Below are 19,060 nucleotides of genomic sequence, written 5' to 3'. Positions count from 1 at the left end.
TATTTAAGGTGTCTGTAGTTTTGGTGACAGAGCATGTTGTGGTTTCTGTTGAATTTAAAATAGTGAGGAAAATATATCAAGGAACATCAATCAGAAAGCTATAAATGTTAGCATCAAAAAGAAAACTGATACCTCACATAACTAAATGTTTAAACTATAGCAGCAAATATCTTATGTCTACATCTCTAAGTAAGCAGCCTAAAGTGGTATACTCTTCAGAAGATTATGCTTTGTTTAAATTGGCATTCAGTGGGGCATGGTGGTGCATGCTTGTAATCCTAGCGCTTGGGAAGCTGAGACAGGAGGATCACGCAGGTTCGAAGCCAGCCTCAGCTGGCTTAAGAGACCCTGTTTCCAAATAAAATATAAAATAGGCCTGGGAGTGTAACCTGGAGGTGGAAGGCCCCTGGGTTCCATCCCTAGTACCACCAAAAAAAAAAAAAATGGCATTCAGTTGCCTCTCTTTATCACCCCCCATGGGTTTTATCATACTGCATTTTACTCTTTGCCACTGATCTCTCATCATTTTAAGGTCATGTTTGTCATAAAAAAATGCTCATTTTAAGCCGGGTGTGGTGGTGCACGCTTGTAATCCCAGCATTCGGGAGGCTGAGACCCAGAGGATCGTGATTCGAGGACAGCCTCAGCTACTTAGTGAGACCCTCTGCAACTCAGTGAGACCCGATTTAAAAATAAAGAATAAAAAATAGGGCAAGGGGTGCAGCTCAGAGGTTGAATGCCCCTGGGTTCCCTCCCCAGACCCGCAAAAAAAAAAAAAAATAATAATTTTAACTACAGATATTTTTTTTCACCTTGAGTAATTTTCTTCTCCTCAGAAATCTCCAAGTTAAGATAGTAGTCATTGAAAAGAATGCTATGATTATTTTAACTTATCAAATATATTGTGGTAGCAAGTGACTACCTCCAAATAAAATTTAAAAGGCAGAATTTCCAACAGCTCTGTTTAATCAGCAGAGAAATAAAGATATGACACCTTTAAAAAGTCAACTTTAAGTCTGCTCTTCACCAGAGTATTTATAACAAGTTAACAGCCTTTTAAAGAGAGAAATTTTTTAAAAGAACACTAATGCATTATTTGTAGGCTATATTTGGCAGTGTTACGTTTAAATTATTATTATATTTTTGGTTCATTTTTGTGGTGATGGGGAATACTGAATGTCAAAGCTCTGTGCATATAGCCTATCAAACTTGGTTATGGTTTATGATAAATTATATATGTGATATGTAAATTACTTAATTTGGTAATTAAACTTACCTTTTCTGATGTGAACAGAACCCATTAAACCAATTACACTACCTTGTACCTCTATGAATTTATATCCCTACTTACATTCCAATTCATCTGTATAGATACTTTAGAAGTAACACCAACAGTGACAACCAAAACCCTCCAGACTTGAGCTCTATCCAATTCTGAGATGTTCTGCTGTTTCCAAAACTTGAAAACATCCATAAGATCCTCAGCTCTCATGACTTGAAGGACGAATGTCCCTTTTCCCTGGTCACCTTCAATGTTCTCTTTGGTCACCGAGGCACTTTTGTTTATCCTCCTTCCCCTGTCTCTTAGTTAAACCACAAGACCTAATTCAATGAGGTTCTTTCCATGAACTGCATTTTTTAAAAAACGAAGAAAGTAAATAAAAGGAAAAAGAAATTTTTCATGGCATAGTTCTCCATCTTAGAACAAGAAAGAGAGCCATTACATCAAAGATGCTTCCTGTGCCTCATTTCAGAACCCTTACAGAGGTCCACACATACTGTCAGAGTTCTGAAATGGCACACAAACAAGCCTGATATCTAGCTCACCACCTCCTCATTTTTAGCCTCCTTTCCTCTCAACTGGAGATGTGACTTGCAGGTGTCCAGCTGGTGGCCACCTTGCCTGCTATCTGGCCTGCTCAGCTTCTCCTTCAGAAAGCCCAAGAATGCTCCCACCTCCAAAGAGTTCGGACAGTGACATCTCCTCCTTGGCTTCCTCCTTGTCTCCAAACCAATGACCTAGCTGCCAGGTGGGAAGAACACCAAGTATCTCTTGGGCAAAGTCTTTTGTTTTTCCAATACTCTTTCTTTTTTCTGGGAGAACTCGAGTGAGACTCTCTCAGTTAAGCAAGTTACAGGAAAATTTCAATTTAGGGACCAGCTATGGCAGTATGGACTGAGCACCCTTTGTCAATGAGACCTCAAAGTTGGCCTGAGGCCTGTGTTCCCATTGGTTAGCAACACAATAGCAACCAATAGGAATTGCTGAATGACCAGAGGAGGTGAGAGAGGGGGAAGAGAGGCAAGAGGTCTCACCTGGGGATGGTGAGACAGACTTAACTGACTGTCTCATTTTCTTAAACCTTTCCAACGTGACCTGGCTGCAAACCTCAACCATTTGGAGGACTAATTCACTGCCACATGGTTTAACAACTTGGTTCCACCAGGCTTCTCCATGGATAGCTCTGGAAGGCTGGCTCAGCAGCAGACAGACTCCTAGGAGATGAATCAAGATCAGGTGCAACATCACGGCCACGTCTGTCCTCTGAGCTTCTCAGCCTTTCTCTGGGGACTGCAGAGGATGTTGCTTGCTGACCTCAGCCTGTGTGTCTGCCCTGGCTTCAGGTTGCTTTCCTTACCTGGCTCCACCAGGCTTTTATAGCTCAGGGATCAATTGTAGGCCCTGAACTCAGGGGCTCCAACTCAACCCGTTCCCACCCACCTGCAAGGTACTTCCTTTTTTTTGGCTCTTGGTGAGTCTCCTTATCTGTCCTTTTATTACAACATTCTTAAATCATTGGCCCTTGAGCTGTTTTTTTCCTCCTTTTTCTCCCTCAAGCCATTTTATGTACTAAAGTTATTCCATGTGTTAATGAAATCACTTGAAGACAAAAAGTTTTGACTCTTTTTTTTTTTTTTCTTTTTCAGAATAGAGATTATTTTGTTTAGGAAAGAAGACACACTTTTAAGGGGAAATGTGAACTATTTCAAGGGATAGACATAGTTTTGGGGAAAGCAAATACACACTTCTGGGAGAAGGGAAAATCTTGAGCGTGAGTTTTGGGGTAAAACAAAGAGTATACATTCTGGGGAGAATTCTGTTCTTGAAGCTATTAAGCACTGCTCATGATGTCCCAATGTCTCCCACAGGTAGCAGTATTCATGTGACATAGTTTTGGCCACTACAACATAAACACACACGCGTCCATATCTCGTGACTGTGGGAACCAAGCTGGCATTATTCTTTGTGGCTACTCCACTCAAGCAGGCGATTTGGATAGGGGATTGAGTCACAGCCCACTCTTGGACATGGTGACCATTTGGGGTGAGGCTGGCTTATCCAGAACCTCAGGCCATGTCTTCTACCAAAGAGCAAGCTCTGGGTGACCAGGCCAGCACCCTAAGCCAGAACTACCCAGCTCTGTGGCCATCCTGCTCCAGAGGCCATGACTCCTTTGTATTTTTGATGACTATCATTCTAACTGGAGTTAGATGGAATCTCAGTGTAGTTTTGATTTGCATTTTCCTGGATGCTAATGATGTTGAACATTTTCCTAACCTTTCCTTCCTTATTCAATCTCTCTGCCTTTGGCTCTTTAAAGTTCATTTTCTCTCCTTTCTTACTCTCAAACAATTTTTCATACTAATGTTATTTTATATATTTGCAGGATTTTCGTTACTGTAGAATAAGGCATGCCCATTACACTAAATAACATTGACAGAAATAAAATTTAAATTATCTCTCTTCTCACAGCCCTTACTCTACCAGCATGAACATTGGCCACATAACCTTTTAATGCAAACAAGATGGTAGTTTTGTCACAGGGCAGCAAATTCCCCTGTTTCTTGTCTTCCCAAAATAAATGTTTTATTTGGTGGATGCAGGTAGGGCAGATATAATGAATTTTATTGGATGGGTTATCTAGGAGGGTCACAAGCCTGGCTGGTCTGGGAGTACAAAGAGGAAAAAAAGACTAGTCTGTGGCATGCTGAGTTTTTATACTCTCCAGAAATCTCACTCCTCCTTATACATAGTAATTTTGAATGGTTAGCGCTTAGTGGGACAGCACCAAATTTGCCATGCTGCATATGTCCACTGGTGTTATGTAGAGTACTAAACATAGAAGAACTACAGGAGCTCTTAAGCAACTTGTTCAGACCTGTCAATTGTAAAGAGTATAAGACATAACCTCCAAATACATCAGCATATGGCTCAACCACCATGCCTGTGCTTCCACTGATTATAAACACTTGGATCGTAAATCTGTTCCTGTGTTGTACACACTAATTTCATCAATACTTTTGTGGAAATGACAAGTATTTGGTGAAGTTTGATAAATCTTTCAAGGATCATTGACACCATCTTCAGAAACCTGTAGGAATCCTAAAAAGAGCAGCTGTTTTGCCATGTAGCATGCTGAACTATTGGTTATGTCACCCCAAATCAATCTACTCTGTGTACAACTCCCATCCATAAACTTTGCTTTGGGCCTAATCTTTTGTGATAGAGGATTGGAAGTGATGCTTCAGCCTTCTCTGAGCCCAGAACAACTTTAGACTCTCCTTTTCCACTCCTGGACTTGGTTATCCCGTTTATCTGCTTCTTTTTAACTGGTAATTTGTTAGGTATTTGAGTGCTCTAAGTTTTAGGATTTGTATATAGCTGTTTGGCTTAAACTGTTAGATTTGTTTGTGTTAAATATATGGGTTGATACTCATTAATAGCTAATTGTCTTTTGGAAAAGCATCCACCCAGCATCCGAATGTAACTTAGAGGATTTCATAACAAAACCTTGTATGCCACAACTTTTAGTGTTGAATAAATCTTGTGACATCATGGAAAGATATAAACCACGTGTACATGACTTACTGGTCTCAGAACCTTTCAGCCCATTGTTGATGAAAAGTGTCCAAAACCACAATGGAGTGAACTGAAAGTCTGTGAACCCAGCTGGGTATGGCATTCACCATATCTCTTCTTAGAATGGCTCCTTCCTTACAATTTCTTTTTCTGCCCTGCCTCTAACTGCTTAACTACCTAACAACCCCCTCCTCAAGAGCTAGAGATCTTGAAATCATATAGGGAATGGGGGCAATGGTCCTTTTTCTGTAATTTCTTTGAGCTGAACAGTGATATGGACATGTCAGTGTCTCTTACTCTTGCTCTCTCAGGGGAGGGCCTGTTTCAACAGGACAAGATCCTGGGGAGTGAGTTGTTCCAGAGGTCCCTGATACTAGTTTTTAATTACATTCAAACAACTCTATAATTTTGGGGATGGTACTGTTGATTAAACCCAGGGGCATTCTACTTCTGATCTATACCACAGGCGATTTTATTCCTTTTGAAATAGGGTCACAGTAAGTTGTACACAGCCCACTAAGCTGAGGCTGTCCTGGAAACTTGACTCTTCATGTTTCAGGCACATCATCACATGTAGAGGACTTCACTGGGTCTGTGGATTCCACGTTCATAAAAGAGAGTTGGTAGAGGCCTTTCAGCTCTCTCCCCACCATTCTGGAATCTTTGGAGGTGGCTTTCTCTCCTGTCTCCTGTCTCATCCCATGGGGAAGTATTAGAAGCCCTGACAGGACTAGGCCTCATAGGGGCAAACTGTAAAATGGAGTCCTGAGTGATCACAATGCAGAGCTTGGTGGTGACTCTTCATTCTGGCCAATGACACTACAACGCCAGGTACAGAGTGATGCAAATATATATGACATAACACTACAGCAACACGGAACAATCCTAGGTGTCCATCAATTGATATATAGATTAAAAAAACTGTGGAATAAACACGCACTGGAATTTTACTGAGCCATAAAGAAGAACAAAATTATGTCATTTTCAGGAAAATGGATGGAACTAGAGAATATCATGCTAAGATTAGCCACTCTCAGAAAGTGTCTCTCATATATGAAAGTTAGAGAGAAACTGGGTAACAAAACTGGCCTCAGAAAAGGAGTAGAGATCCCAATGGAGTAGTGCAGGGGGGTTAGGGAATAGATAAAATGAAGAGAAAGACAAAAGGACACATTACTTTTATTTCTAAGATGCCAAATCATTTTTTGTATAAACATCATTAGTCCTTCATATCCATGTGACCCATAGAGCATGGAGAGGGATCAAAGTGATTAAAAATGTACGCAACTAAGTTCAAAGTTGCATAAACACCAATTTTTAGTCAAAGCTTTCTATATACACCAGGAAGAACTTAATACCTCAGGCAGATTGAGAGGTGGGATGTCACCAACTTCTCTCAAATACACACACACATACACACATATATATGTATATGTATATGTATATGTATATGTATATGTATATGTATATGTATATGTATATCTATGTATGTATATATATATGTATTCTTCCATACTTTTCCACCATAGAAAGTGTTTTGTTCGTACTACACTGATCCCAGAAAACTCCAAATCTACTGCTTTTTTAAAGAGAACAAAGTTGATGGAAAGTTAAGGAGAAATAGCGACAATAGCAATGAAATAAAAATGATGAAATGCTCAAAGAACAACAGAATAGGAACAAAGGTTTTAAGAGATTATATGTGCAAGTCTTATCTATGCACAATGAGATAATCTTGGTATTTAACACATTTTATATTTTATGGCTATATGGTATTTGTAATCTATTGAATAATAATATAAACTTCATTTATTAAACACAACAATAAGTCAGAAAATGAGGAGAGGAATGTTACACATCACCACATTTAATTTTTATAATAACCATATGAGAGTAGATATATTTATCTTTATTTATTTTATTTTATTTTATTTTATTTTTTGTAGTACTGGGCATAGAACCCAGGGGCTACCTATGGACTACATTTCCCAACCCATTCTTTATATTTTATTTGGAGACAAGGTCTCATTAAGTTGCTGAGAGCCTCATAAAGTAGCCGAGGCTGGTTTCTAACCTGCACAATCTTCCTGTTTCAGCCTCCCAACTACTGGGATTACATGCATGCACCACCACTCCCAGCTTATCTTTATTTTAAAGACAGGGAAATAACAAAGACTCCAATCATTTTGCGACTCATTTAAAGTTTCTTACACTCAACATGATGGGGAAAAACTTTGAATATATATTGTCAGAATCATTTTCACATTTCTTCATTTCCTTCTTTCTTTTGCTTACTTTTTTTTCTTTTTAATGTGGTGACTGAACCCAGAGACATTCTCCTTCTGAGCAACACCCCAGCCCTATGTTTAAAAAAAATTCTTTTAAACTGAGTCTCACTGCATTACTAAAGCCTTCTTCAAGTTGCTGAGGCTGGCCTAGGACTTATGATCCTCCTGTCTTAGCTTCCCAAGTACTGAATTACAGGCATATCCCAACATGCCTGGCTTCTTTTACATTTTCATTGAGAGGTCAGAAGCCCCAAACTTACAAGAGGTCTTTACAATTTCTAACTTTCTGCAGCCAATTAAGAAAAAAAATGTGTAAAACTCATTTAAAAATTTGCAGGGCAAAATTTTCCCATAGGCTACCAGACTGTGGTCTTTGTTTTATGGGGCAAGAAGAGGCTTGGACAACGCAAACTTAGACATAGTTTGAGAGACTTTCATGATCTGCACCCTGTCCTCTTCACTAATGATCCCAACTCCACCAACACTGCACATAAACCCAGAAGGGATTAAGTTTCAAAATGTCCATTCAGTCCTACACAGAGAAATAATAGGATAAAATAAGGTACTAATGACAATGCTCAGGCAGTGCACTGAAAGCTAAAGGAAGGCTCCGGGGAGTCTCTGCACAGGTACAGCAGACTCTCAGAAGTGTTGGAGAAATGACACCTCAGGAGGCAGTGACATTTCAGCCTGTACTCATTTATACCTCAAATGCACCTGAGAATTTTGAAGGAACTCTGGGCAACATCTCTACCCAGTGTGTATCCACAGACTGAGTCAAGGCTATGTTTTTTCTTCAGTAAAACATGGGATTTCAGATGGGCCCCAATAGTTTGTTGTCACTGAAAAGAAACAAGGAAAATGCACCTGGATTTTATCCCTATGAGGCAAAGGGAAAAACATAATACATTAAAACATTTCCATGAAAATTAAAACAGTGATTCTATTTCCAGAATACCTGAATTTGAATTTGTAATTTTCATCTGTGTCAAAATAAGACTTTTAAATAATTTGCTTCTGGAGTTTATATCCAGTCCACAGTGACACCCAATCCTAGCTCTGCATTCCTTTAAGGACCTTCTAAAAATGAAAATGCCCAGGTCACACCCTACATATTTTAATATAACTGGTTTTGGTTGGGGCAGGGGTTTCAGTTTGCTTTTAAAAGCTCTTCCTATAATTTTTTTGTTTATTTGTTTTTGGTAGTGGTAGTAGAAATTGAACTCAGGGACATTATGCTCCAAGCTATACTCCCAGCCTTTTTATGTTTTGTTTTTATGAAACATGATCTCACTCAGTTTCTGGGAGTCTCTCTGTGTTACTGAGGCTGTCCTGAAACTTGTGATCCTCCTGTGTCAGCCTCCCAAGCACTGAGATTACAAGCATGTGCCACCATGCTCAGATTCCTATGATTTTTTGTTTGTTTGTTTGTTTTGTTTTAGAGTCAGGGTGAAGAAAAGATCAAATACGTGCCTCTCAAAAATGTTAATGTAATGTACATTATCTGTGGAAAATCGATATTCTCATTGAGTTGGCCTGCTTAGGGCCTGAATTTCTGCATTTGTAACCAGCTTCCAGCTGAAACTGAGGATGCTGGTGCATGGGTGAGACACTGAGTGGGAAGTCAGACGTACTACCTTGGGGAGAGCGGGAGCTGGAGGAATAGACAATTACCTGGCCAATTGCAGCAGGGGGATATAACACCTAACAGCTGAGACCAATGAGATACAGTCCTCCATACCCATTTTTATTTTTATTTTATTGGTGCATTATAGTTATAGGATCATAATGTAGTTCATTTTGATAGTGACATATGTGCACACAGTACTTGGGAGGCTGAAACAGGAGGATCGCATGATGATCATTGAGATCATCATGTGATTTTATCCTTAGCTTTATTTATGCGGTGAATAACTTTTATTGATTTGCATATGCTGAACCAGCCTTGCATCCCTGGAATGTAACCAACTTGGTCATGGTGTGCAATTTTCTTGAAAGGTTTGGAATGCATATTACTAGAATTTTGTTTAGAAGTTTTGAATCTGTGTTTCCCAAGATATTTGTGTGTAATTTTCTTTTCTTGAGGAACCTTTATTCAGTTTTGGTATGAAGGTGATTATGGTCTTAGAAAAGGAGTTTGAAAGAATTCAATCTTTTTAATTTCTTAGAATGACTTGTGAAATATATTGTTTTGTTCTTCCATAATGGTTTTGTAGAGTTCATCTGGGAAACCATCTGGACGTGGGCTTTTCTTTGATGAAATGCTTTTTATTTCTGTTTCTATATCTTTGCTTGCTGGTAATCAGTTTAGGTTTTCTATATTCTCTTAGTTACCTTTAGGTAAGTTGTATGTTTGTAGAAATCTGTTGATTTCACCTATGTTTTCCAGTGTGAGTATTAATTTCAAAATAGTTTCTGATGATCCTATGGATTTCCTCACTGTCTGTGATGATGTCTCCTTTTTCACTTGTGATTTTAACAATTTTGGTTGTTTTTTTTTTTCTCTGTCTGGTTAGGTATGGATTTATCATCTTGTTAATCTTTGAAAAGACCCAGATTATTGTTTTGTTGATTTTTTGGGTATTGTTTTTGTTCCCTATTTTATTGATTTCTGTTCTAATTTTAACGATCTTTTGCCTTCTATTGGCTTTGGGTCTGGTCTTTCTTATTTTAGTAGTTCCTTGAGGTGTGTCATTTGGTTGTTTATATGGTGACATTCTTTTTTTTCTATGAGATCACACTAGGAACTTTTCTCTTAAAACTGAGTTCAAAATGTCTCATAGATTTTGCTATTCAGTGTCTATTTTTTTATTTCTAGGATTTTATTTCTCACTTATTTTTTATGATGCAGTCCTCATTCAAAAATGTATAATTTGAAGCTGGCGTGGTGGTGCCGTCTTGCAATCCCAGCATTCAGGAGGCTGAGACTGGAGGATCGTGGTTCGTGGACAGCCTCAGCTACTTAGTGAGGCACTCTGCAACTTAGTGAGACCCTGTTTCAAAATAAAAAATAAAAAAATAGGGTAGGGGGTGTAGCTCGGAGGTCAACTGCTCCTGGGCTTCATCCCCAGTCCCACAAAAAAGTACATAATTTGGTCTCCATGTATTTATATAAATTTGTTTGATCTTACTGCTGTTGATTTCTACTTTTACCTCATTATAAACTGAAAAGATGCAAGAAATTAATTACATTTTAATAATTTTGTGGCACTTGTTTTGTGGCCCAAAATGTGATCTATTTTGGAAAAGTCTCCATGAAACCTGAGAAGAATGTGGATTCAGCATTTGTTGGTTGAAATATTTTGCATATGCCTATTAAGTCTTTTTGGTTTATAGTGTTTTTTACATTTGAAAAATCTACTCATTTTTTAGCTGAAAATTGATCTAGTTGTTGAACATGTGCTGAATTCTCTCAGTATTATTGCATTTGGATAAATTTGATGACTTATGTTCCAAATAGTTTGTTTTATGAGAGTTGGCATGCCCACATTAGGAGCAAAAATGTTTATTATCATCACACCTTGTTGGACTGTTATATTTCTTGGAAAGAAATGTACTATTTTGTCTCATAAGTTTTTGCTTAAAGTATGCTTTGTTGGATATGAGTGTTGTTGCCCTTGCTTGTTTCACCCTCTATTTGCATGGAATATCTTGTTTTCACCTTTAGCCTATGGATATCATTGCCATTAAAGGAGTTTCTTCCAAGCAGCATATGATTGGATTATATAATTTAATGCACATTGGAGACTATGGCTTTTAATTTGGGAGTTCAGACCTTTGGATTTCAAAGTTATTATCAAGAGAGGAATTCTTTTTTCTGAAATTTTGAAGTATATTTTCTATTTTATAGGGTTTTTTCCTCTTTTAATTTACTTTAACAACATGTTTTCATACCAGTCAATTATTATTTGGTTTACAAAAATGCTATATAAGTTCTAAAATGTTAAACATAATTTTTTGCTAAACTAATATATCTATAATATATAATACCAAGTTGTTTATGCTCTTCTATGTATCTATTTTTACTTATTACATTTAAAAATCATTTTTTGGTAAATTTGTCTCTTCAAAGCTAGATCTGGGTTTGGAATTTAATTATTTATAATGAATGGCTCAGAGCAAAACACAAAAATATTTCAAAGTCTATTAAGAAAATTTACTTTTGTGAATATATATATATATATATATATATATATATATATATCTGCTCTAACTGTTAATAAAAGCATTTTGATACATTTTATATAACTAACATTATGTTATTATGCATGGCTAAGTGGTAATGATCTTGGCAGTTTTAACTTCACAGCACTTAAAACAATAATGTAATCAAGACAAAAAGACTTTTTGCATAAAGCACTTTATTGATGGACACTATAACAATAGATACAATATTTTCTTTTACATCAAATAAAAAATCCAAACAGTAATATTCATTTCCTGTATTCTAATAATCAGGGGAGCCAGAAGAGGCATAAGTGAAACTGTCATCAACTGCACATGAACATTAGATGAAATGACCACACGAGCTTCATTTCAGCAATATGCTGCAACAGCTTTTCTGGAACAACTCACGTGGCAACAATATTCACTCAACGAATAAATGCTCTGACTCTTTTTTCAGGAATGAGTATCCAAGCCTGAGTGCTCTAATTCTGAAAGATCATTGTCTTCCCCTTCACCTTGTCCATTAGGAACAAGTTTCTTAAACTCTTCAAATCCAGGATGTGAATACTTTACTGAAGGTTGATACTGTTGTTGTGCTTCTAGGAATGATGGTGTGTTTCAGACTGTGGCCTTCAGCTCCTGTGGCAAATTAGGAGTATATACCATCCCATGTAAGGGATGAATCTTGGCTGATGGAGAATGGCATGATTTCGTTAAGTTAAAAAAAAGTGGGGAACTATTCATTTCAAGGAACATCAATCAGAAAACTACAAATGTTAGCATAAAAGAGTAAAGCCATACCTTAATGTAACTGACATTGAAACAGAAGCAGAAAATATCTTATACATACACTTAAAAGTGGACAACTGAAAGTAGAATACTCTTCAGAAAGTTGTTTACTCAAATTGGTACTGTCACCTCTCTTTATCATCTCCCTTGTTTTTTATCATAGTACTTTTTACTCTTTGACACTCATTTTTTGAGGTCATGTTTTTCATTGAAAACACTCATTTTGATAGATGTTTTTAAACTTAAGTAATTAGCTTCTGTCCTCAGAATTCTCCAAGGTATGAAAATAGCCCTTGAAAAGGGTTGTTTTAACTTATACAGTGTTTTGTGGTGGCAAGTGACTGTTTCAAAATAAAATTTAAAGGACAAATTTTCAACAGCTTTGTATAATCAGCATGAAATAAAATATGACATTTCTAAAGAGTCAATTTAAAATCTGTTTTACCTCAGAGTGTTTTACTCCAAATTAGCAGTCTTTTATAGTAAAGAGAGAAATTGGTTAAAATAACATTACATTTTACTGAATACTTAAATATTCAGAAAAACTGAAATCAAAAGCAAATACAATGCAATCCAGTCTTCTCTAATTTGAATTAGTAAATTCCCAGAGTCTCTCTATTTCTTTAATACTTTGACAAGAGCATTATACAAAGACTGGCATGAAATCAACCTCTGGCAATGTAGAAAAGTAAATGACTTTAAAAATCTTACTTATACTTAATAGAAGAGAAGCATTGATGATACACAATGATTTTGTATAAGGATCACTAATGTATAGCATGTACATATAGCCTATCAAATTTAGTTGTGGTTTATCATAAATTACATATGCAGTATGTAAATCACTTAACTGTTGTAATAAAACTTACCATTTCTGATGTAAACATAACCCATAAGCTGAATACACTACCTTGCACCTCTATGAATTTACATCTCTATTTGCCTTCCAATTGATCAGTGTAAATGCTTTAGAACTAACAAAAATAATGACCAAAAAAACTCCAGACTTGAGTTTGTGTCCAGCTCTGAGATTTGAGTTTTACTGTTTCCAAAACTTGAAAATGTTTATAAGTTTGACAGTTCTGAGGGGCTGAAGAGCAAATGTGCCTTCTTTCTGGTCACCTTCAATGTTGTCTTTAGTCAAACAACTACTTTTATTTATCCTTCACCTCTTCTTTTTCAATGGAACCATGAGACCTAATTCAATAAGGAGAGAGGTAAGGCTCTCTCCATGAAGTGCATTTTTAAAAATAAAAAAATAATAAAAATAAAAAGTACTTGCTGCATAGCCAGACATAGTAAAAATGCCTGTAACCCCGATAATTAGAAGGCAGAGATATGAGGACTGCAGGTTCGAGGTAAGTCTCAGCAACTTAGTGAAACCCTCAATAACCTAGTGAGACCCTGTTTAAAAAAAAATAGGACTGGAAGTACAGCTCAGAGGTAGAATGACTCTGGATTCAATCCCTGCCCCCCCCCCCCACACAGATGAATAAATAAAATAGGGCTGAGGATCTAGCTAAGAGGTAGAATGCCAGAGGGTTAATTCCCAAAATATGTATATACATTAAAATTATTCATAAATGTGAGATTCATAGTGACATGTTTGTGCATACACGTAACATAATTTGGTCTTTAATTGTCCAGTACCTCATATTTTCTGATCCTCCTCCCTCACCATCCCCTTCTTCTACTAGGCTCTCTCCTATTCTCCTGAGGTTCTTTTTTTTATTCCATTATTCTTTCTAGCTTCCACATGTAAGAGAAACAACCCTTTATTTTCTGAGTTTGGAGTATTTCACTCAACATAATATTCTCCAATTCCTTTCATTTACCAGTGATGGGTAAATTTTGTGAGGTTTTTTGACAGAATAAAATTACGGAATTCATAGATAGGATGCATCAATTTGAAAAGCTTCTGCACACCAAATAAAACATTTCAGAACATTAAAATAGAGCCTGCAGAGTGGGAGCTACTCTTCTTATAACAGAGGACTCATAGCCAGAAAATATAAACTCAAAAACCAGAATAGCCCCACACACAGCCCAAATAATAATTGGCCAAATAAACTAAACAGGTGTTTGTTGAAAGAACATAAATGACATATATATATATATATATATATATATATATATATATATACTCAACATCTTTATCAATGAGAGAATGCAAATTAAACCTGCATTGATATTTCATCTCATCCCAGCTAGAAGGGCAATTGTCATGGATACACATAATAAATGCTGGTGAGGAGGCAGAGAAAAGGAAATACTTATACACCACTGGTGGGATTGTAGATTAGTACAACCACTATGAAAATCTGTATGGAAAATCCTCAGAGGCCAGGAATGGAACCAGTATATGACACAGATATGCTACTCTGGGATCCCTTCAATAGATTAAAAGTCAGAATACTAGGATGATACAGGAGTATCCATGTGTATAGTAACACAATTCACCACACCAAGTTATGGAACTAGGTTGGGTGTGTATCATAAGAATATGCCTTTAATTAACTGTAAAACAATAACCCGTCCCTTTATTTATCTAGTTCTGCTTAACTTTCCTCTTACTGGGCAAAAGTGTAGTAAATATGCTACAAAACTTTGATTGAAGCAGACTAAGTCACAGGTAACATCCTGGCAAGGAACCATCTAACCTCCGACATATGAAGATGAGCTGAAATTCGTAAAGAATGTTAGAAATGTAACCTCAAAACAGAAATATCTACTCCTGATTACAGCTAGAGTTAAGACAAAGATCTGAGCCAAGCATGGTGGTGCATGCCTATAACCTTAGTACTGGGGAGGCTGAGACAGAAAGATTGCAGATTGCAACCCAGCCCTAGAGATGAGATCCTCAGTAACTTAGTGAGACTTTGTTTTGAAATACAAAATCAAAACAAGAACAGGTCCGGGTTTAGCTGGGGAAGGGGGGAGGTAGAATGCTCCTGAGTTCAATTCCCAGTACCAAAAAAATTGCAAATGTCTGGAACAAACAACAAACTATGTAAGATATTTCTTGAAATGTCATATAGAACAGTCTTATAATGATTTTTCTGCAAGTAGAGACTATTCACTTCTCCTTTCTTAATGCAACACCTGGTCCTATAGGCCCCATCATTTCCCCAGAATAAAAGCAGGTTGATGCTGAGGAGAACAAAGTGCTTTGAAGTATAGCTCAATAGGTGGTAAGATTCTAAGAGACATATTGAACATTCTACCAAAGCAAGACTGGAATCCATGAACCCAAGACCCGGCCTCAGTCACTTTATCATTTGAAAGTAAACAGCATTACATGGGGTTTCTGAAGGGCTGCAAGTTCTTAGGAACTACTATACTCAGATGTCTCAGAATCAGAGCCCGTGGTGGCTAGAGTTGTGCCACATGCCTGTAATCTTAGTGTTTGGGTGGCTGAATCAAGAGGATGGCTGGTTCAAGGACAGCCTCAGAAAGTAGTGAGGCTCTCAGCAACTTAGCAAGACTCTGTTTTTAAACAAACAAAAAAAAGTTTTGGGGGTGTAGCTCAGAGATAGAATGCTCCCTGGGTCCAACTCCCAGTAGCAAAAAAAAAAAAAAAAATTATAAACACTATTCTACACTCCATTTGTACTTGGCTAATATGTAAACAACATCTTCAGAAAATCTCAGCAGCTAATGTAATTAATATTACACCTTAAACACCTACTGGGGGTCTGATTTACACACTGGAGCTGAACATAGGGTCAGGCCACAGTGTTTGCACAGATTGGGTGGAGGCACTCACCTCTTCTGTATTCCTTTGTCTATCTTTGTTTCCAAATTTAGTAAAACATTTTTGTGGAAGAGGGCTTAAAGTCAAGACCTGAGATAGATCAGTGTTACACTGTTGCTCTTTCTCTGACTGCAATTCACATATCTCTCCTTCCACATTCTTCATAAGAAACTCTCCAAAGGCCACAACCCCAAATTCCACTATAAAAGGAGGCCACACATAGCTACTGAAACTGTTCTTCTCTTTCATCTGTTTTTATTTTCCTCCTAACAAATTATATTTAAAATAAGGCAAGAAGATACATGAAAAAAAACTTGAATTTTAACATTGGTCAACCTATTAAAACATTTGAGCACTAAATTCAAACACAAAGAGAATAGTTTGTGTGTGTGTGTGTGTGTGTGTGTGTGTGTGTGTGTGTTTGTATGTGTGTGTGTATGTGTTAAGTTATTTTTTTAAAAAACTAGCCAGTAAACTTCCTATAGGTTTGTATTCCGGCTGAAACCCCTGATTATTTCCCACCTCTCAGGACTCACACATGTGTCACACTGGGTCATTCTGCTCAGACACTGTCTCCTAAATACCATGTTATCTGGAGCTTTCTGCCCTTACGATCAAAAGTGGGGAGAGGGGAAGGAAAGACCCAGGGGTAGAGCAGATTCTGTTCTGGAGTTAGCAGTAACTCAAAATCTAATAGTGTGTGTGTGTGTGTGTGTGTGTGTGTGTGTGTGTGTGTGTGTATTCATTTATTTATTTATGTATATATACACACATACATACATATATGTACACACATATATATTTTAGTGAGATGGTTAATATATATATTATATATACACACACACATGCACATACCTACCTTTCTTTCTTTCTTTCTTTCTTTCTTTCTTTCTTTCTTTCTTTCTTCTTCCTTTCTTATTTTCTTACTTGTGGTAATCCTTCTCTAAAAAATCAGAATGTGTGTGTCTCCACCAAGGCACGGGCACTGAGAGCAACATATTATTTCTAGCTCCCCTGAGGGGGCTTCTGACCATTGTAACCTGTGAACCTAGATATGAATAGAAGTAGCCAGGCAATCCCAAAGTCTTCTTGTGGACTGTTTGCTATTTGCTTGTGGTCCCAAGGTTCACATAATCCTGTACTAAAATTTTTCTAAGTGGTCTCTCCACTGAGTAAAATGAAATTATTCCCTCCTACAGCAAAAATCATAAAAAGTGTATTTTTAATACTACAGCCACAGTAGGATCTCACTATCTTAGAAGCATAATAAGGTAAATAGTGGTAACATTTGCCTCCTGTCAGTTCTGAGGCCAGAACATCACATTCTTCAATTTTTACACATTTTTAAAAATACTTTTTTTGGTTCACTGTAATTATACAACATAGTGCAATTCAAAGTGGTACGAAGCTACATGTAAAAGTCACGTGTGTATTTCCCCACATGCCCCACCCTGATTCCCCCTCCTGCCTCCCCAAACATTCAACTCCCAAATCCTACAAGACTTAGATCACTACATTGCCCGGAAAGGCCGATGACGGCCCTTTATACTCAAGCTTTCTCTCCCCTTCTCTTTCTACCCTCTCTCTGTACCTTCTCTACTCTACCTTAAGGGTCACTGCAGGCTTTCCCGGCCTCCAGCCCCCTATGCGGCTCTGAGAAGGCAGGAGCTCCCTGAGAAAGCTGGATCCAGCCTGCCACAGTCCGGGTTGTCCTTGCGGTCTATGCTGCTGTTCCGCACCCATGTTCGATCCACATCCCAGGACCACAGCTGGATCCAGGCCCAGCACACTTCACTGCTCTGAGCGCTGCTCTAACCCTTTTTCCTCACTCCTGTCTCTGACAAAAAATAAAAATAAAAATAAAAATCAGACAGAGGCTTGTCTGCACCTATGCCAGCTCTGGCTCCAAGCCCAGGTGCTCAGCTCAGGCCCCAAGATAGGTCACTGGCGCCTTCGACTCAGGTTCCTGCGGGTGCCCAGGATGCCCTGCCATCTGTGGCTGCACCGTTGCTTTTCATGGGTGCTTCCTACCGCCCGGCCTCTCTTTCTGTCTGCCTCAGCTCTCTGAAACTACTTTGGAGCCTCCTTCAACCTCTTCCCTTTACTGCCTTTCTGGTTTCTGCTGCGCTGCCATATCCCCAACCCCTTCCTTCTCTCCACCCCAGCCATCTTGACCTTACAGGAGGTCATGCCCAGGAAATCATCTGCATTTATGTGCCCTTGCCCATGCCGGATTTTGCCCAAGTGGAGGAGTGACTAGGATCTTTCTATAAGCTTAGAGAGGTGACACAAGAACCCAAGGGAAAACTTGCCATTTCCCCGTCTCACTTCAGAAAGGCGATGCATAAATGCACCAATATAGACCCCAGCACTAAAGGTCAGACTCTCTTATATTTACATTTTATCTCTCAATCTCAGAACAAAGAAACAGTATTAAAGCAGGGAGAAATGTTCCTAATCATCCCTCTGCACAGCCCATAAATTCTGGCCCAGTGTGGAGCCTACCAATTGGAGGAATACGTAACTGTTCTGCTCTCCCTCCCCTTCTAACCCTTATATAAAGCCCCAAGACTTTAAGTAAACAGGTTCTGACCCTCATGAGTTCTTTCCCAGGTCAGCTGATCTTTTCAAGGTTTTATCCCTGAATAAAGCTTGTTCCTTGCTTTTGAGCCATTTTCCTTTTGTCCCTATAATTATTAGCACCTTTTGTTCCCTATTTTCTTTCTAGCTTTCTCGTATGAGAGAAAACATATGAACCCTGACTTTCTGATAGACTGGCTAATTTTATCTAGTATACTATTCTATAGTTTCATCCATTTTCCTGCAAATGACATAATTTTGTTCTTTGTTGTGGCTTAGTAAAATTTCATTGTGTGCATATACCATGTTTTCTTTGTCCATTCATCTGTTGATAGACACAAAATTTGGTTTTAATTTTTGTCTGTTGTGAATTGTATTGCTATAAACATGGGTGGGCATGTAACACTTTAGTATTCTAACCCTAATTCTTCTAGAAAAATACAGGAGTGGTATATCTGCGTCATATGTTGATTTCACTCCTAGTCTTTTGAGGAATCTCTATAACATTGTACAAATTTACAATCCTAGAAACAGTGTATAAAAGTTTATATTTTCCCACATCCTCTCCGACAGTTATTATTGTTTGTATTTTTTTAAGATTTAGAAAACCCTATAATTTAC

Source organism: Muscardinus avellanarius (assembly GCF_963383645.1).
Source record: "Muscardinus avellanarius genome assembly, chromosome: 4".
NCBI lineage: Eukaryota > Metazoa > Chordata > Mammalia > Rodentia > Gliridae > Muscardinus > Muscardinus avellanarius.
Note: the sequence above shows the minus strand (reverse complement) of the source record.